This window comes from Parasteatoda tepidariorum, chromosome 8 (genome assembly GCF_982258835.1).
Source record: "Parasteatoda tepidariorum strain Cologne lab strain chromosome 8, Ptep-v5.0, whole genome shotgun sequence".
In the NCBI taxonomy this organism is placed as follows: Eukaryota; Metazoa; Arthropoda; class Arachnida; order Araneae; family Theridiidae; genus Parasteatoda; species Parasteatoda tepidariorum.
This window is the reverse complement of record NC_141762.1, coordinates 63,161,361-63,183,223: the sequence shown is the minus strand read 5'-3', so window position 1 is coordinate 63,183,223 and position 21,863 is coordinate 63,161,361. Positions and strand designations below refer to the sequence as shown.

At 27.1% G+C, this 21,863-nt stretch overlaps 1 protein-coding gene across 2 annotated transcripts in view; it reads right to left on the bottom strand.

Moving 5' to 3' along the window:
* LOC107442886 (uncharacterized) overlaps nucleotides 1-21,863 on the bottom strand; it is a 95,699-nt gene that overhangs the window by 63,075 nt on the left and 10,761 nt on the right. The window contains exon 2 of one of the 2 annotated variants that reach the window (XM_043042784.3): nucleotides 8,671-8,745. The exons of the other annotated variant lie outside the window; for it this stretch is intronic. The gene's annotated coding sequence lies outside the window, so the exon portion shown is untranslated. The remainder of the gene's footprint in view (nucleotides 1-8,670; nucleotides 8,746-21,863) is intronic. 2 annotated transcript variants of the gene reach the window in all.

Genomic DNA, 21,863 nt, shown 5'->3' with positions numbered 1-21,863 from the left:
ACTTCTTAAATAATAACACAATTATTTTATCCGACAATTCTGCAAAAGGCCTTTAAGTAAATTTTTTAAACAGCCAATTTGAAGCCTTTTTTTAATAAAGTAAGATACAACAATTAAAATTTACAATTTATTGTAAGATAAAATAATTAAATGTATAGTTTAAATTATTACTTAACCAAGCATTTCCTCGTTTTGTTTACTTTTACTACAAAACTTATTTTTTCATTGCGATTTGTATCTATTACCAAAATTTATTAAGCATCATTTGCGTCAATAACAATCTGTTAAATTTTTACGGTTTATATACACGAATAAGAATCTTTTCTCCTTTCATTTAGCATTTTAATACATCTTTGTATTTCAATTGTACCTATAACTAAAATTAGTTCATTGTAGTTCTGTAAAATGATTTGTAACGACACTATATGTATTTTTTGTATTACGACACTATGCATTTTTATAATCATTTTTGGTGAATGATTAAAGATCGGTATTTATTTTGAAGGCCATAAGAAATCGCTAAACTATTAATGGCGCAATATTCAATTGAATGTGCCATTAAATACTTCTGGTATTGCGATTATAAATATTGTGGCAATAAGAAAATTTATTATACCGTGGTGGATAATAAGGTGCTGTGGTAATCGATTTTGAACCACCCTCCGAAACGGGTAAGTACCCTAATATGGCCATCCTGCACATTCATGGCACTTCATATACAGCCTTTATTTTTTAATATTTGTTGTATAATCTGGTACAGATTCATACTATTATATTTACCATAACCAGAGTTAGAAGTTCAAATCACTGAAAGAAAGATTATTTTTTTGAAATGTAGCACGTAAACCGGGAATCAGAGAGAGTTTTAAAGTAGACAGTTAGGTCTGCCGTGTTTTTAAACGTATATGCACAAATTCGGTGCGGATCTTGGATTTATATAAGGTATACATACACATTCAACAATCAACATTCTGATTTTACGTGTTTTAAATCCTTTTGCAACTTATAAAAAAAAATTTGTCAGAATAGTATATGCAATGCCAATTCTGCAATTAAATATTGTGATTGCTGTTATACAAAAGTAGAAAAAAGTATTAGAATTAAAAATATTACAGTTAAATTATGAAAAATTTCTTTTGGAAAAAAATTTAATTATAAGTAAGAAAACTTTCAAAATCCCTTATAGTAGAAGTGCTCATTTCTTCTAAGGGATATTAGACAATTTCTTTCCATGAAAATTATTATTTTAAAATACTGTTTTTTGGTTATTATTAAAAAACAGGTGTAATTTACAAATGGTAAAAATTTATTTTCGAAAACATGCATTGGAATTAATCAAAATTCGAATTGAAAGTTCAACGTCCTCAAAAGCTCACGAGTTTCGTCTGTATTTTGGGGGAAATTATAAATAATTCATGAAAAATCAATTAGATTTTCACGGAAACTTCAGAAGTATTCTTCAATAAAAGTAAATGAGGCCCTCCTGCTAAGAGCAGCGCAGTAAGTTGTTACGCCAGATTCTTTAACGTTGCCATTAACAGCTTATCAAAATATTTCGCAAGAACTGAAAATTAATTTTGTAGTTTTTAGACACATTGTTTGACGATAGTTCAGCACTTAGTTTTAAATCGTTTTCGCAATGATTGTTATCACATAAGAAATGTGTACATTACGTTCCTATCTCAAAGAATTAATAATGGAATTTTTAACAATAAATGTCTGAATTTATTGCAAAATTCGTTTTTAAATCTTAGCGAAATTCTCTCTTTGGATATTGGAGAAGATAAATAATTGTTTTAACACATTTTTAGCCTTTAAGCTTCGGTGGTTTCAAAATTGCTATGCTGGAGGCAATGTTTTTCATGTTGCCACACACGGAACAAATTTTTGAAGAAAAAGAGAGAGAGGGGAAAAACATGCTTCAATCGTGATTTTATTTCTTATTTGGTAAAGAAAAAACGTTTTTTTTAAAAATCTTTTCAATCATGAATTCTTAAGTGAGTTCCGTTTTTGAATCGTCATAAATAAAAATGAAGCTTTGCTGTCAACTTTATTGTCGAAAACAAGATTCCGTTTTCGATATAAAAGCACGCCAACTTATCGCTTGAATTGTCGCAAAATGATGAACATATTTTACACCTGCATAAAAATTGCACTTCCCGGAACAAAACATATGAGAAAATTTCCCATTATTGTCGTTTTCATAAGACTTTAAAAGCAAGAATAACCTTCATAACCTTCTGAAAGATGAATGGCAAATTTTTAGTTTATTATGTTACCGCAAAATCCTTGATGTCAGTTCAAATACAAGTTCGTTTTTTAAAAATGGACAGTAGAAAAACTATCAAGAATTAATTATCGCTTGAAACTATCATGTACTATATTAAAATCTATTTCAGAATCGAAATCTTAGGCCTAAATTTATTGCAAACTTAAAAAAAATAGATCTAAATGATAGACTTTTAAAAATAGACTTTCTTATTGGGTACTTGCACTTCAAGAAGAAGACCTCCCATACCCACACACGTGACTTATGACGTCAGCGCCAGCTAATCTTTATCAGCAAAATGGCGTGTTAAAGTTGAGATAAGTTTCTTTACATAAGTTAGAATGTTAATTAACGATAAGTTAATCAAATATAGAGCCGTATCGCACACAGAATTAGTTGAAATATAATTCTTTCTCGTTTACTTCTTTTACTTAACTTAGATTTATAATTTGTTTACGCATTTTATTGTAACCGTGTTATATTTGTGTCTTGCGTACCTGGCATCTTCGATGCATAATTAGTTTGTTTATGTTCGACATGGTTTCGTGCCTATCTTTGTGTTAAGTCTCTGTGTAAATATATAGTAAAAGAATTGAAAAAGAATCTTTGTGAAAGAATTTAGAATGCGTCACTTAAGAGAATTGATACTTGTCGGGCTTCGTTCACTCGAAATAGAATGGAAAGAACAGTTGCTAACTTAAACAAATGCCACGTTTCAACAACCAATCAGGATTAAGATACCCACACTACGTCACTTGTAGGTATCCCATTGATAAAATGAAGGCGAAAGTGTTTTATACGCTTATTATGTTATCTAAAAAAGAATTTCATGTTAGTTCAATGTCGCTTCTTAAGTGAATATTAAAAATATTATCAAGTCTCACTAATTGAAGACCAAGGGAGAAAAGATGTTTATGTTCATGTTGATTCTGTGAAAAAAGGAATAAAAAGGTTTGAGATTGTGCAGGAGCTAACATACGATTGAAATAAAAATATACATGAAAATTACTAGCATTTATTTGCATCCTCCAAAAATTTAAAAGCAAAATAAGGTTTTATAGAAGAAATGATAGAGGTTCATATCTTTAGAAATAGGTAGGCAGAAAATAAAGTGGTCGCACTATTGGATTATAAGAATGTCTGATAACTTAAGTGATTAGATCGATTTGTTTCTCAAACATGTAAAGCAATAAAATTATGCTGTTAGTATTTTTGAGTTAGCAGTTTTTATACTTCCCCTTTTACTATTTTAATATTTTTAGTATCAACTTTTATTACAGTTTGAAATGATGACCGGTTTCAAATGATGGCTGAAAATTCTTTCAATAGTGTTAATTTTAAGAGTCTTTAAAACGCGTAAATGTATAATGCTAAACCGCTTTCAAAAAAATGCAGATTGTTGAATTGTTTGAATTGTCAGAAGAAGTTTATTGTTTTGTTTGCCTGAATTGTATTGTTTGTCAGAAGCCAAATTTATAAAATAACGTTCTGCCGTTCTAATTGGTTAACAGCCTTGTATTTAACTTGTTTCGAAAAATATAAAGTAAAATAAATATCCAACAACTATTTATTTTTGAAAATTAAATAAATATTACCCTGGAAAAAAAATTTTGTTATATTTACGCAATTACTATATCGTAACTAATTCGGTAATGGAAATTTTAAAGGAAAGCTGCACATTGTTCGGAAAGCTACAGATTTTTTTTTCAAAATGATATTTTAGTTTAGTTTATTTTTGTCTTAATATCCAAGTTAATAAAAAACATTTAGGTTTATGTACATACATGCACACTTGTCTGTTCCTTTGAAAATAACACTTGAAGCAAAAAACATGACATATCGCATCGTGAACTTAAATGTATTATCGCCTTTTTTATGCTACTTCCTACGTAGCAGAGAATTGGGGATTTTTTGGATTCCCTCTAGTAAACTTAGAAAAAATATTAGCTAGGAATATAACGTATTGATTAAAAACTGTAGTTTGTAGAGACAAACTGATAGCAGATTTGAAATCAGCGACAGAAAAAATGTCTAAGATTCGTTCTAAACTCTCAAGCAACAAAGAAAAAAGTCCCCTAGCTTATTTATAATACCCCTTAATCTACATCCCTTTAACTGTTGAATTTTGTCGAGAGTAAAGAGAGCAGTTAATTATTAAAGAATTTGTATTCGTACAATAGCAATTACTACCCGAAAGCATTCTAGATTTAACATAACCAATTAACACAACAAGTTAAAATTTCTATTTTTGAAGAAGTTTTTCTTAAACTTAAATTGAGCATTTGTTTAAACCATGCTTTGAAAATATTTTATAAATAGATTATATGAATAACAAATTGTTTTCCATCGAAACAAGGAATATAATTAAGTTTCTCTTGAAACTTTTACTTATCAAACGAACTTTATGTAAGACGAGATTTTTAATTATTGCTAAAATTAATTCATATGTAATAATAATAATCTGTAGATTGACCGGTTGCTATTTTTATACCCTAGTTTAAAGGTTTATTAAAAAAAATATTTTATTCATTAGATATCATTGCGTAACTTTTTTCTATTCTTATTTCTCATAAAAATAACTTGCTTTTTCATGCTATCATTCTTTCTTAAGTTATATTTGTTTAAAATATATCAAGAAAAAATATTTCAGATAAATTTTTTTAATGAAGTTGTTCTTTGAATTGAAAGCATAATAGTGAATGAAATAATAAATAAAGCGGTATTATTATTTAATAAAGACAAAAATATTTAAAGCATGTATAATTACTCAATTATACGAACAGAAAAAAAGTTTCAGTAAAGTAAACATAAGGAAGCAATAATTCAAACACTTTGCCTTTACTAACGAGTTCAAGTAAATATTTTTATACAATTTAATCGAAATTATAACAATCTACGCTTGGAATAGTTTCAAATTGCTGCTTCTGTGTATGCAATTAAATAAAAAAAGAAAGAAAACATATCACTACATGAATACAATTAACCAACTAATTAAAATTATTCGGAATTTCAGAATCTAGCTATTACTTGGAATATCTTTAACATAAACCGTAACTACTATCCTTTAAAACGAACAAAAGAAAAGCCCTCTAGGTGTGCATCGCAAATGATGACCGCTTCAATTAAGGAATTGTGGGAAACAAAAAACCAAAACAAACTATGAAAACAACGTGAATCCAATCCTTTTCAATAATGTGATCTACATTTTTCTGTTATTATATTTTTTAATATAAAAAAAAGAAGAAAAGATAATGAAACCAATCAAGGGTTTCACAGAAACAATAGCCGAAGCATTGGGTAGAACACTTTCTGTTTTGATGGTAATGACCGTTGCTCGCCTTGGCATATCGAACTTTCGAATCAGATGTTCTGGACATCTAAATTGCAAATGGCGGAAGTGCCAATAGTTGTAGAAGTCTCCATCGTTGCAATTCGTTGCGTTTGATTACACATTCGGTCTTATAAGTGATTTTTCCTGCTCTGCACGCCGTTTTGCTTCGAATTTAAGGAATGTTATTTCTGTATGCTATTGAAGGTCGATAGGTATTTTTAGTGAGAAAGAATTGAATCTTGTATCCATGAATTAAATTAAGAAAAAGAAGTGGCTTGTCGGAAATGTTCACAGGATGTAGATTAATGATATTATATACAGATCTTGTCTGTCAGAGTGAGACAAGAACTGTTTTAGAAATATTTGTGAACTTGCATCTCCGCACTAACGCCTCCAGTGTTAGTTAAATTGGTTTATAATTAGCACGTTAAAAAAAATCCGCCGAACACAGTTTTAAATTGGGAAAAGAAAGATATAATAAGGTGTGAAATATTAATTTAACTTTTCGTTGAACATAAACGCAGAATTTAGTTCTTCCTGTTATTTTGGAATTCAAAATATGACTGCGTGAGGTGATGGGTGTTATACTCAACCACAAAGTTAAAATTACTTACTTGGTACGGAAAACTAAAAAATTTTTAAAACAAAGAGGAATCTTCTTTCTTGGCAATACATCCAGGTTTAGGTAAAGACTGTCCCAAGTAGTTTTTGTAACCCGGTCCTATCCGCAACAGGACTTCTCTTATTTTATACCTCTTTTAGGACTTCTACAGCGAGTCAAGCCACCTATTCGGTGGTCTTCCTCGTTTTCTGTTTTTCATGGTATAAGTAAAAGTGAGCTTTTTTCCTAGGTTTATATTATCAGATCAAAATAGAAGTCAGAGCCACCGTAGTCTCTTGCATTTAGGATTTTAAAAATACCAGGTTGATTTTATTTTATTTTATAACCATCGTTGAAAAGCCCACCCAATTTTTGGGGTTTACGACTACTAATGTTCAACTCCGTAACCTTGTAATTTTGAACCCTATCTAAAAGACAAGAAAACTTCTAAAACCAGCATTGGATCAAACTAGCTTACGTGAAGGACTCTTTGGGGAAACTATCCCAATTTGCGTTGCATGGAGAGGAAAACCACGAAAACCTCCTACGGTTAGTCCGACAGCAAAGGTATTCTGAGCCATGATCTGCCACTGAGGATATTTTTCATAAACACTGCTGCCAGTGAGAGCAGGAGGCAGAATTTATATCAACCAGCTATAGCTAGGATTCGAACCTTTGTCTCCTCATCGAGAGGTGAGTGCCCTGTTCTCAGAGTCACGGCGACTCAAAATATGGTCATTTTATTTTATCAATTATTTATCATTTTATTTCATTTATTTAAAATATGGTCATTTTATAATCGTCGTTAAGCAACCAACACCAAATTTTGAGTTTACGGTTACTAATGTTCAGCTCCGGAGCCTTGTAAATTTAAACCCACTCCAGAGGACAAGGGAACTCCTGGATCAAGTATTGGGAGAAATTTGCCTTCGTGGAGGACTTTTTGATGGAACTAATCAGCATTTGCGTTATATGGAAAGGAAAACTACGAACACCTTCCACGGTTAGCCTGACGGCAAGGGGACTCTAACCCATGATCCATCTACCACTGAGGATATTTTATGTCAGCACTGTGGTCGGTGCTAGCCAAATGTGGAATTCGTTAGCCAGATTCTGGTTCGAATCCCAGCCATTGCTGTGATTCGAACCTGGTTCATCTAATTGGAAGGCAAATGCACTATCCCCTGAGCCATCACGGCGTAAAAAGTTGATTGTATTTTGGTAAGTTTCAAAGTTAACAAGAATCTCCAGCTCTTATTCTCATGAACTGCATGAAATATTTTTCTTAATATTTTCCATTCAATTTATTTTCATGAATTTGTTTATAGCCCAGCATTCGCTCCCATAAAGCAGAATAGGTCGAATTAGTGTTTTGTAGATCTTAATTTTTGCTTTTAAACTTATAAATCGAGATGGATTAACAAAGAGAAATCAACTAAGGGAAATAAAAAAAATAGTTTTCCACAAATGATGCCCACTTTTTCCCCCAATATTTTTGACCCCGTCCCACTCACTATCGTATGTCACTATCGTCCGTTCTCCTTAACCCCTCTGTCACATGACTCGCTATATTACGTAAACAATTAGTACTTGCAGCTTAGAAAAAATAAGGAGCTGATTTATACATGATATTTCAAATTTAGCTTTAAACTTCATAACTAAATGTTTCTATGAAATTTGCAATCGTGAAAATAATAAGAATATTGTGTATATATTTATTTTGAATAAAGTAGAATTGTTAGAAGTAATAAAATAACTATACAGTAATGAAAAAATATTAAATAAAAAAGTGAATACAAAACAGCAATTAAAAACAGTAGCAGTATTTCCGAAATTTAAATAGAATTCTCATTATTTTGTAGTTATCTTTATTTATTAAAAATGTTTATCGTTTGTGAGTTTTATTTTCTTAATGTAAACGAAACCAGAATATTCCTTTTCAGTTTCAAACTACACCATAAAAAACTCAGGATCAAATTACGGTAAAAAATACCGACACTTAGCAAGGACTTTTAACTGTAAAATCCATTCTTTCCGGAACATGTTACGGGTCTTACAGTAATAATTGCCTTAAAAACAACAAATCACTCTAATTAACTATATATTGCTCCAAAAATTACAGTATAATATTTTACGGTAAAAATGGATTTTATGGATGATGCATCCAAGTGCTGATAAAGTTATACCGTAATTTGATGTACAATTTTTTACAGTGTATTAAATAAGACTGATTTAAATCCTAATCAGCATTATTTGTTTTCGATATAAAATAAAGTAAATTAAATTACACGACCATAAAAACAAACAACACTTTTATCATTTCGTAATAAAAGTAAAATGAAAAAAAAATTAAAGTAATAAAATCGAAATATTTAATCTGGTGAATTTAAATACTTCGATTTTAATCAAAATGTGTAATGCCACACTTCCTGTTAGTCACTATATAAACTTAGTCACAAGTTCACATACTTTAACAGAACTTCCCTTCTTTTCCGAGCATGACATCATTTGTGGAGAATTTTTTCTTGGATTATTTGATTTTCACTAAAAAGAAAGTTAAAATTAGTGTCTCGCGTTAAATTTTGCTTTTACTCATACCTAATTGCGGTGAAACTGCACATGCACTTGTACAGAAAACGTGTGCATGTGCAAACATGCAAATGCAAAGAATTAAAAAAGTAGGGGAGTTGTTAAGTCAAGTTGGGGTAATTACATGTTACGCTTTTTGCTTGAGAAGCCTCGCGTACTACGGGGAAAGCAGAAATACTTCGTTTTGGGATATTGCGTTCGTTAAGTTTTTATAACCCTATTGCAACAACAATCATTTGATTAGAATCGGAAATTTAACAAAATTTTACCGCCATTTTGTAAATTTACAATTTAATTTCCATTTATTTCAGCTGACACGAATTGTGCATTTTTTAAATCATATTATAGGTCTTTATTTGAATTATCTTTTTATCACATTCTAGTTTTTCTCCAAATGTATATATTTTTTTATATATAATTAAATTATTAACTATTTACTATTTCCAAATAAAAAAATATTTTAAAACTCGAATCATCCCTGCACTGATTTATTTCTATAACAGCATAGAAGTGTCTTAATTCTAAAATTAATAATTTAAAAGAAAGCTTGCAAAATCATGGGTGAAGTAACTCGTATCCTTAATTATCTTACTTATTAATTATTACCTTAATTACCCTACTTACGCTATTCATAGCTCCTTTAAATTAGTTATTAAATCTAGATTTTTTTTACACGAAAGGTTATTTGAAGTTATGGAAGTAAAAAAAAATTACAAATAGATTTATTATAAAATGGCATTTTTAGTAACTGACCAATGTAAAGAAGAAAAAAAAGCTATTCATCTCAATGCAATTAGCTTAGAAAAATCTAATCAATAATAATTTTGACAATTTCATCATATAAAATTTATCTGTTGTGGTTTTTTAAGCTTTAAGTCGAAGTTTTCTAGTCTTGGTAGGGGTTTAACAATTAGTATTAATAGATTAAAAAAATCTTTTGTCTCTATTTTTGATCATTTCTAATCATAGAAGAAATCTAAAAAGTTTTTAGCTGAAAAAAAAATTTTTAGGTTTTGTCCTACTTTGCATAAAATATAATTTAAAGTCTAGGTATTGTGTAGAAAACTTGAGAATTCTATGACATTTACTGATATATTTTAATAATTTTTTTTCCGTAATAGTTTAAGAGCAACTGATAAAATTTTTAAAAAAATTATCCGTTTTTATTTAATTTTATCAATGAATTTTTGATATTTACCCGTTTTGGTTGACCATAAAAAACTGTTAAAGCACTACTCATTAACTATCGATTACAATGTATAAGTTCCGGATCAAATTACGGTATAAAATACATATAGGATGACATTCGTAAAATCCAGCTTACCGTAAAATATAACACGGTAATTTTTACAGAAATATGTAGTTAATTAGAATGATTTGGTGATTTTGTGGTAATTGTTACTGTAAAAATTACGTTATATCAGATTATTTGATCCATAGCATCTTCTGGTAAAAATGGATTTTACAGTAAAAAATATCGCACCTTAAATTGCGGTATACATTTTACCGTAATTTGATCCGCCATTTTTTACAATGTACTAAAGCTCCAATTAGCAGAACAACAGTAGTATTATTACCAATTTATGGGTGTTAATAATAATGAGGTATTTTTTTATGGTTCTTGAATCGAATAGGTGCCAAACTTCCTGTCTCCAATTGAAGTACTCATATAAACATTCAGAACCAATTACAAATTCATTATTTTTTTAAGCAAAAATAACTTATGACAACTGAAATTTGCCAAACTCTTCTTTTTAATCAGTTATTTAAACTTTTAATACTTAGTTTAATACTTAGTTTATTACTTGGTTTGCAGCTTTCAATTTTAATCAAACTCAAATTAAAGTCTGCCTGAGAATTCAAGTTGAATGAACTCAAAACAAGCATTGTGAAATCAAATTTTGAATAAACTTATCAAAAATTGGACTACAGGATGGGAAATCCATTACAAAATAAATCTTTCGGTCAGTTTTGGTGTGCATAGGTACTTCCATCAGATATAACAGTGAAAGTAAATTACGCCAACTGCAATATTTACATGGGTAATAGCTTCGGTTTGGGGATTGGCCGTGCCCTTGGCGCCGAATAGTGATCAAAAGAGATATCCTCTGTTTTATTCTATGAATCGTGTTTACTGAGAATACCAATCAAAGAATCGATTTAAGTTCTTTTCGTGATACCGAGACACTGACCCTATAATGAGAGATATTCCCAACATTAGAACAAGCTTATAATATACACATTCTCCTTTGATTTCAATCTCCCAGTTAAAAATTTGTTGTAAACTACGTGATACGTTGAATAACACTATTTCAGTATCTTGTTATAACTAGTTTACAGATGTTGATTGTTATTTTATAGTTGTTTAGAATATTAAAACATATAAAATACATGTATTTAGGCTTAATAGAAATTAGCTCATGCAGATTAATTCCGTGTAAACTCCATGCGGAAAAATACAAAGTCGAAAAAAAATTTGAAAGAGCAAACAATAATGTCACACATTAAAACGTACTTCTTTCTTTCCTTTTTTTTTAACAATTGAAGGTTTTTTGATTTCCTAAACAAAGCTAAATAATTAAAATAAGTCGATTAATTCATAGACATCGATTTCGGTTCATAAATAATAACTGTATCATCTATGGCAATAACGCAACATTTTGATTAATTTTAATATTTATAAATATAATATATTTGTTATAATTTGCAATACTATAGTGGAGATATGTATCTCAGATTTTGTCATGTTTTTGGAATGTATTCAAATGTTAAACACTATTTTATTCAAAAATATGAAAAAAAAAAGATTGTTCACGTTCGGCAATAATCAAAATTTCCCTAAAAAAACTTGTCAAAAAATTTTAAGAAATAAGTAACTAAAATAAAGCGAAGGAAATAGTGAAATAGTGTTTATCTCAGTGGCGTACATAGACTTAGATACGCTCCTTGGAAGATTTATAAATTCGCCCCATGGACTCATCATAAAAAATTTTAAACTACAATATGAAACAAAAATACAGTGATCAATTATAATACTTATCATTATTATATTTATATTCATATTCCTAATCATTAATTTTATTTTAATTTCAGATAATGAAAATCGTAATGGCGATGAAAAGGCAGAATTAAGGTTCTAAACTGAAACATTGAACTTACCATATTGAAATCACATTTTTTATAATAATATGAGAAAATAATTCGATATGTTATAATAATTATATTCAAAGTTTAGTTACGGGTCATTATTATTTATAAATTGAACTGAAAAATATTTCATAAATGAAAATTATTTTTATTTCAACTCATAAATGTCATTGATAAGTTTAATATGAGGTACTAAATTCATATAAAATTGTACTTACCAATGTTCGCCTCATAGACGGGAGCAAATATTAAGTACTAATAGAGAAACAACTGAAGTGAGAACAAAATTGGAAACAAAACCTTTATATCTAACTACTGAATTTAATGAAAAGTAAAAAAGTAATCTTTTGTTAACCAAATCACTCTAAAAAATAATATGTTGAATAAATATCCTACAACTTATTATCAAAAAAAGAAGTCAAATTATTTGATTAGTTGGTTGCGTTAAGCTTCTTTTTCAAACAAAGCATCCTTTACTAATACGTTATACTATATGGTTGACAAAATTTCTTTAATTTAAAAATTTATTTTAACCTTATATAATGTTCTTTTTATATATATATTAATAATTGTTTTATTATGTATCTAAATCTTAATTATTTTTTCAAAGATTATTAGATTTTCTCTAAGTCATTGAAAATAAAACAGAATAAATCAGTGTAGCTGATAAGGAAACTACGTGTCTTGATTAGAAGAGTGAGTTTTGGATTCATAAGCGTAGACCTGTCTTTGTTGTAAATTATGAAATTGCAGCATTATCCCTTTCTTATCAACTAAATTGGAAAATTTTCAATGTGATTTATTTGTTTACCATGAAAATACAACGCAAATCAAATAGAAATTTATTCACAAATTAAAGTTCAAAACAGTCGCAACGACTATAATAATTGCTTAATTTTCTAGTTTCTGCATGGAATAAAACACAAGATTCATATTTTTTCTACATGGCGTTGAAGAATGAAAATTTACTCAGTTCATTTTGAATTCTACACAAAATTATTTTTTGTCAGATTTTGTCATATTAATATTAAAATGGTGGAAGTTATAAGATTTTCTTATTTAATCCTGTTGTTTAAAAGCATATTTTCAAAGTGAACAAAACAACAACAAAAAAATAACTCGTGTGATTATGGAAATTATCTGTATTGTTTGAATGCTAATAGCTTAATACATTGTCCTAACTTTGTTTTTTGTAGATGTATCAGAAAATAAATAAACATCAAAAACATCCAAGGATGCATTATTATCTTCGAAAAATTTCAAGGTTAGCCTTTATAATGCTGTACAACATTCCATCTGCAAGATAAGCTTTCTCGTATTATCTTACAGGGTTTAAAAAATGTCATGATATTTTTACTTTTTTATTTAAATCAATTTTTTTCAATTGAAACCGCTGCTTTTTATAAACTAAATTATTGAATTCGTAATATTTAAGCAATGGAGGACTCAGATGTTTTTAGATTTTTTAATAATTTTTACCAATTTAAATTAATATTAATTATATAATTAATGATATATCTAGTGCTAATTACCAAAATAACAAATTGGACCAATTTGTTTCCTCACTGCATCAATTCTGCTAAAGAATAAACAAATCGCATGAATTAAAACTGATTGCATCATACAAAGAATGCTTAAACTCATACCATTAGGTTATGCAAACAGAGCATGCTGCATAATTACAAGTATTGCAAAATACTCCATCTGTGCACTACATTTTATTTAAATTCAATTATTCTTTTTCTCTAAAAATATTGTATTTTTTTACTTTTACTTCTTAAACTCTAAATTCAAACAAGCATGAGAAATTATAAATTTTCATTAAGTATTTAAGCCATTAATTTTTTTCACTATATCAAATAGTTAAAATCACTGAATTTGATTTAAATTATTGATACATTGTGAAAAATTACCGGATTTTTTGGTGTTCTCATAGAGCTAGAAACATGATAAACCATATTCGATTGTTAATTTTACCAAAGCACTGAGGTAAAAAGTACCGTGCTTTTCGGTGTTCCTATAGAACCAGAAACATAATAAATTTTACCATATTATGGTAGCTTAAACCATATTTTTTTCTCAATGTAGTTTAAGCACTAATTGGGGCTTCAGGTCACAATGATAAAAGCAAAACATCATGAAATATATTTTCCAATTTTTTTTACAAAATAAACTTGTTAAACAAATACACACATATCTTTGGTAATTATGCTTATAAAGCGAGCATACAACTCAGTAAATACACTCAAATCATGAATCTTCAAAAACAAAACGTGAATCGTTACTTCTTCATATTTATGATGTAAAGGATTCGTTTCGAAAAGTCATGAATCGGAAAATTCGTCTTAAGTACTTTCCGAACTTCATTACAGAATCGCGAAGCGAAGTTCGATATAGAATTACACGCGTTATTCCGTTTCTTTTTACTGTGTCTTAATGTAAAGAACACTTTGTTGAAAAATGTGCAACTTGAAGCTTATTTCAGAAATTAATTTAGATTAATATAGAAATAAAATTGTTTTACAAAATAAATAAGCTTCTTAAAAAAATAAGTATACTTCTTTAACAAAATGGCCAATTATCTTTGTGAAATTTCAAGGTTATCATAAAATCATGCCATTATTCCATTTGGAACTATCCGATTAGCATGTAAGTTCACTCAATTCACGATAATATATATATTGGAATCTTTATATTTATGATGTAAAGGTTATGTTTCTAAAAATCACGAAAATCTGCGAAAGTACTCTCCGAACTTGATCACAGGTCACTAATCGCGAAAAAGTTTTGTCTCACCTTGCGATTACGATGCGAAGCGTAAACATACGATACACTCACACAAATAAACAAAAACGAGTCGTCTGCTTTTTTTATCTGTTGCCACAAGAAGCACGAAATCTTTGTTGTTTTCCTGCAAACGAATTTTTTTTCTTCTATCTTTCTAATGCATAGCTTCCAGCTATGATTCTGACTTTATTGAAGAAAATCTTTGACCTTTTTTATCCTGAAGAAACGGGTAACGGTTTATACACCTAATCAGCTCAATATCTATCTCAGGTATGATTACTGTTAATCTCAGGATGAATTAAAGAATGCTAAAGCTCAATGGCGCGTATCGCATTCATTGAGGATTTTGAGGTATTATTATCATTTTTTTCTTTCATCTGCTAATAAAGGAAGTTATGAGAGAAATCCGACCTGACCTTGTAAACACATTTCCTTTCTTTCATTTCTTTTTCTTTTTTTCTAAACAGAAGAATAGATATGATTGATTTTAAATTCTCTTTCATTTTTTTTTTTTAAATATTTGAAATATTGCTGTTTTCTAAACATAGTTCTTACATAAGATGGCATACGTTAAATGCATTTTATTGATTTATTTATACTGCAATTTGGTGATTTATTGGCGGAGGAACTTTTGGAAACGTTATTTCGCCAAAAAAGAATTCTTCGCCTACTGATCATTAAAAAACAAATATTAAATTAAGACTAAATTAAGCTCTTATACAAATAAATTTAACTCTTTAGCTTGTATTATTTTAAAAAGAATTGAACTAAATTTATAACAACGTTCTTGTTTATCTATAAACGTTAATCAGTTTCAAATTAATTCGTGTTTTTATTTATGCTTGTATGCTAAAGTTAATTGCACTTTTGTTAAGTTAATTCTGTTGAATTTATCTATTATAGGATTTTGGAAATTAAAAAAAAAGCAAATTATGTATAAAAAAAAAGAATCAACTGAGAAAAAAATGAAGTTTTATGAGAATAAATCAGGAATAAAAAACATATTACGTTTATTTTAATTTTGAAATAAACTATTCTGAAAGGTTTTAGAAAAAATTTTGTAACAGGTTTCCAAAAATAAATAACTTATTGCTCAGCAGGATTTTCTGCAAAATCTGTCATGTATTATGCAATTAAATTTTTTATAACTATATGGTATAATATTAAAAAAACACTATTTGTGAATGATTTTAAATTTTTATTAAAACAGATATATTATGATTGGTTTTATCATTGCTCCAGTTTCACATGAACCAAGAAAAATTTATTTTACTGTAAAAGAATAAATAACGTATTTCTAGATTTTTTAAGAAAAAAAAGTTATGTATCTCCTTGTATTTCAAGTTTTTATTTAAAAATTTTTGAAATAAAAATTAATAAATGATCAAGATTGGAAGAAACGGGATTTTTAAAATATAGATCATATTAAATAAATAAACCGGTTTTTTTTCCTTAAACCATTCTTCTTTTTTTTTTTTTGTAAACTATAAAAAATATAATAATGTTTGAAGACTTGAACGTGATTAAGCCTCAAAAGTGTTTGATGGAACATTTTCGAACTATAATGTTTAATTAAACATGGAAAGAAACACTCATCATTTGAATGTTATTTCAATAGCACATGGTCAAAGAGTGATTTCACCCTTACCTTTCTACAGTATGAAACTGACTTACTTCTGAATTATTTACATTAATATCATTATTTAGCAGTGTACAATATACAGTATAAGTATACAATATACAGCATAAGTATTAATAAATATTTTTAAAATAATTTTTCCTTGTTTTGTCTACTGAATTAAAGAAACATTAATGTAAAATATTTAGAACAAGACATTTAGTACAATTTATTAAAACTTTTGAAAGTAACAGAATGATAAAAATGACAAATGGACAGCGTATAAAGTTATAAAGTACGTTTCAGTATTAATGATTCATTAATAAATAAATACATTTATTATTTTATTTTATCGTAATATAGTTTTAAGTTTAAGAATATGATTATTAGCACAATGTATCTTTAAATAAAATATTGTTAAGGAATTTAGAGTATTTTTTGTAGATGATTTCTTCTTAAATATAAAAATGCATTTTGAAAAGATAATATTAAAGAACAAAACCATTATGCATGTATACAGTGCAAATTTGTTTACACTGATGACAGGATAAAAATTCTAAAGATAAACTGAAAAATAAAACATGAAATTTTATAAAAGCAACTTCTTCTCATTTCTATTTTTGATTTTCGTTAAATTTTTAACAAAAAGAAAAGCCACTAGCATTTTAACACAATTCGTTCAATAATTAGAAATTTTAAATAACTTTAAAAACTAACGGGAAATGGATTTTGTGACTCTCTATTTTATTTCATGCATTTTTAAAGACATCCTAACTTATACGTTCACACTAATTTATTTTATCCAGAAACTTTTGAAGTAATACAATGCTAACATTTGAAAATTATAAATTTGAGTGTATATAAATTATTACAGATTCATTTTAGCAATAAAGCTAAAAATTGAAAATTTTTCATGAGAAAAATTATTATTTTTTCAAATTAAATACATAATAAAAAATTTAACTAATAAAATTTTTCTAAAAATGAAGCTTGGTTTTTTTTTAAAAAAAGAAAAAGATATTTGCTTTTAATTGTGGCTTAAGCCAGCCAACCCTTTAAACAATTAAAAGAAAACTATATAATATATTCCAACTATATAATTGTCTAGGTGAAATTATATTCAGTCATTTTTAAGGATTGAGATTATTTCATCCCAATTTATTTTATTACATTACGATATGAAGCCGATGAAAATAATTTAAAATAAAATGTTTTAAGTGTAATTAGCAAGTTACTAAAAATATTGAAAATATTAATTGTAAGTTTTTTATTTTAATAAATAATATTATTATTAAAACGTAAAAAAAAGAAAAAATCAATTTGAATAAGAAAATTATAATGAAAAAATTATTAACACAATTGCAAGCTTTCAATCGCATTAAAAGAATTGTAATTAATTTTAACTAATTTAACTAATTCCATTATCGAAAAATAAATATCATAAGTAGTCTAAGAGCGATAAAAATTATTTTTATGAGAAGATTACAATAAGAACTTAGAACTATCAGTAAAGATTTCTGTTGCTATTTGCAGATTATAAGTAAAATATAATAAAAATCATATTTTAGTTGTAGTAATCGAATTACAGTAAAATACAATATAATGTTTTAATTACCGTTATTTAATTATAAATAAAGCTTAACGAATTATAGCATAAGATATTTAATGCTAAAAACACATCTCAATGAAATCAATCAATTGAAGGGCGATCAATTAATTTATAATAAAATAGTGTTTAACAGTTAAATTATTCTCTAAACCCCGCAATTATATATATTATTCAAAGTCTGAAAATGATATTTAATGTTAGTATTAAAAGAAAATACGATATCATAAATGGTCTACGAGCTAAAAAAATGATCCTTACTTATTATTTTTATTATTTACTTATGAAATTCAAGTCTCGTAAATTTATTCAATACTATATTATCTTCTATGTTTGTTTTTGCACATTAAAAAATAGCATTTTGCAAACTATACAATAAAATTTAAAGAAAAATTAAGCTTTTTTGTAAATACAGTAAAATGCTAAAAAAGGGGTATATAAAATGCTAAAAATTCGAACTTTCACGAAATGGCGCAATCTTAAATTTCATAAATTTTCCTTATTTGCTGCTAAGCATTGCATCAATAATTTTTAAAATAAAAGATGAAACTAATGATGAGAACCAATCAAAATATGTGAGAAGTAAATTTTACACTAGATCAAAAACCAAGGAATTTTTTTTATTAAAAAAAATAATAACCACGAAATTGAGCTCGTTAATTAAAATAATGCTCTTACGTATATTAATTTTAAAAATAAAGTCAACAAACGATATTTTCTTTTTTGGTCGGAGAAAGCCTAATCGGATTTCAAAAACATCTGCTGAACAACTCAACGTTTGTTTATGGACCCAACGGATTAAATTGTTATCTATTACCTTGATCATTTAAGAGTAGGTAGATCTACTTGAATGCAAATGAGTTGAAATTGTATTAAATGAAAGGTAATATTTATTTGCGTATTCTAATCCTAAAAAGTAGCTTGCCTTTTCTATCTTTTTTTCGATATTTATTTTTAAAAAAAAAATTCCGAGCGGATGTTCTCCAAGGAGTAAGTTTTTTTTTTCTCTTCTTTTTTTTTTTTTTTTGCCACACTCCTGCGGAGCATTAATGAACCTCAACTGCTTAAGACCTAGCCATGCCATAATCTTAAAATAAAGATAAATAGAAAGTACAGCAATCGTCTTTTTTTTAAATAGTGACTTGTAGTGACTTGCAATGAAATAGTATATTATAAAAATGCCCTGTAGTGAGAACTATACTTTGTTGACTTATACATATAAATATTAAGTTAATTTATTTAAGTTATATTCAGAGTAATTTTTTGGACTTTTTTTCTAACTTTGAAACATAAAAAGGTGAATTTCAGAACAGAAAAAGAATTGAAATTAGATAGAAAGTTTATCGTTTTCTTATAATACCATTTATCATTGTAAACCCATATTTTGTTATAGTTTTCATAATACCGTGACATGTTAATAAAAATATTGATTTTTTTTAGTGTATGGTTTTGTTACACGTTTTTTCTAAACACTTCTTAAGTTCAATATTATTAAGGTAATTGTCTTGAGTCTTTTATATACATCTGAAATATAAAATGTGTATTTAAATTTAATTTAATCGTTTTCTTGTTATCATGTTAAACCAACATCATTGATCGTTGCAAACCGACAAATGAAGTTCAAAATGGAGATGAAACAAAGGAAAATTATAGACTAATGAAAAAAGGGGGAAAATGAAAAATAATAATAATAAAATTAAAAAAAACTGGGAAAAAAACAATAAACTGAAAAAACGAAGAAAAAAATCCGAAAAAAAAAGGATAGAATACTTTTCAAAAATCCGGAAAATAAACGATATAATCTTTTCATCAGCCCACACGATTATATCCGCTTATTGTTTTTCTTAATTTTCTTCGTTTTTTTTTTTGTATTTATTTATTATGCTATATATATATATATATATATATATATATATATATATATATATATATATATATATATATATATATATATTCTAATGCCACGCTTATTTAAGCAGTTAGTAAGACTACCATTGAATATATCATTAATTAAATAAAAAATTCTTTTTAGTGTTAATAAATAGTAAGTTTTCAGAAACATTATGATAGGCAGAAATACCTAGAAAAGGAAAGAGCTAATTCTTCTATCACTGTCTCGTACTAATATTTAAGCAATATTTAATTCAAAATAGACTTAGAAAATTTCTAGATGATTTTAATAGTTCCTTTAATCTTTAATGAATAAAATATCTTTACAGTGTTTTTCATATTAATTTTTTGTACTATATTTCTCTCCTATTTAATCTCGTTAAATCAGATACGAAATATTAATTTAATCATTAGCCAAAAACTTCCTCGTCCCAGTATAATGTCTGAAAAAATATAGAAAATAGTTTATTTTATTAAATATGTTAAAAATTACTGATTCATTTATTTTTAATGTTCTATTCTCAATCCCTTTAAGATAAACTATTAAAAGTTATAGGAATTATTATTTTAATTTTTAATACCAAAAAATACTTTTAAAAGAAATTATCAGACTAAAGAAAAGTATAACAGTAAATGTTTCATATAAACAGTTATTTTAGAAAGAAGTTCTTTCTTCAATACAATGTTACTTCAAAAGATACCTTGATTTATTTCCCTTAATTTATATAAATGAATACTTGTATTTTATAAAAATACCTTTATTTTAAAAAACCCTAAATATTAGATATTTATTCCTGAAAACAAAAAATACCTTATTAAAATAATTTATTGGACTGAAAGAAAAAAACATAATAATTTTTTTTCCTTTAAATATTTGCTTTACGAAAAAAAAAAAGAAATACTTTATCCCATACAAAATATTATGCGTAATGAAGTCAATTTATTTTTCAAAATAAGGATAAAATATTAATGTTTAAGGATTGATAAAATTCAAGGACCGTCTTAAAGTAAGTATAACCCTTAAGCCTAAAAAACGATGTTTTGTCATTTCATTATTATTTGACGTTCCTTATGATATTCTGAAGTTTACGGTCGTTAAAATAATCGTCTGGCATTTTTTTTTCTCCTGCCCGAAATCATGTTCCAAAGCGTCTTAACTCCTCGTAACGATAAAAGTAATGATTTGCGTCTATTTAAATCAGTTTAATTTCATTTTATTTTGAAAGAAATTTTCCGTTTGAGTGCTCGCCGTTATAGTTGGATGGTGGGTTAAGTATACGAAATAAAATGCCGGGTAATTACAGTACGTGACCAACATGCCTTCTTCCGAAAAAAAAAATTCTTCTTCTATTCGTCATTATTGTCGCTTATTTATTTATTTGTTTCCTATTCTACTACAAAAACGTAAATAAAAACTTAACAAGGGCAATTTTAAGCAAAAGCTGTGTTTACTTAAATAATGGTAACTTCCACTTTTTGGGAAAGTAAGAAAAAAATAGTGATTTTTTCGGTCGTTGTAAAAGTATAGAAAATAACCTATTTTATTTACTGCGCAAAATTAAAAGAATTTTGAAAATTAAGCATGAAAAAAAACCTTGTTTATTTAAAATTATTGAAAAGAACTTCGATTTTTTAAGAAAACGTTTTTAATTTACTTAATTTTACTTAAATTTACTTAATTTTTTTAATTTACTTAATAATATATTTTCTTCCAGCGCCCAGGAATTCTAACTTTTTCTCAAAAATAACAAAAATTCCAAAAATAAACATCTGAGAAATCCGTTGTAGTGAGACAACCACTTCGCTATTTAGAGAACATTTTAAACATTATTTAATATTCTGATTAAAAATTTCGTTATAAAGAGAAAATTTGCTTTAGGGAGATTTCGATGTAATGAGACTGTGATATATTTTTTAAAAAATTGCACATTGCAGAGACGAAACTGCAGCATAAAAAGAAATCGTATGAAATTAATTAGTAAATCATTTTAATATTTTTGTATCATAATTATTCTGTCACGCTAA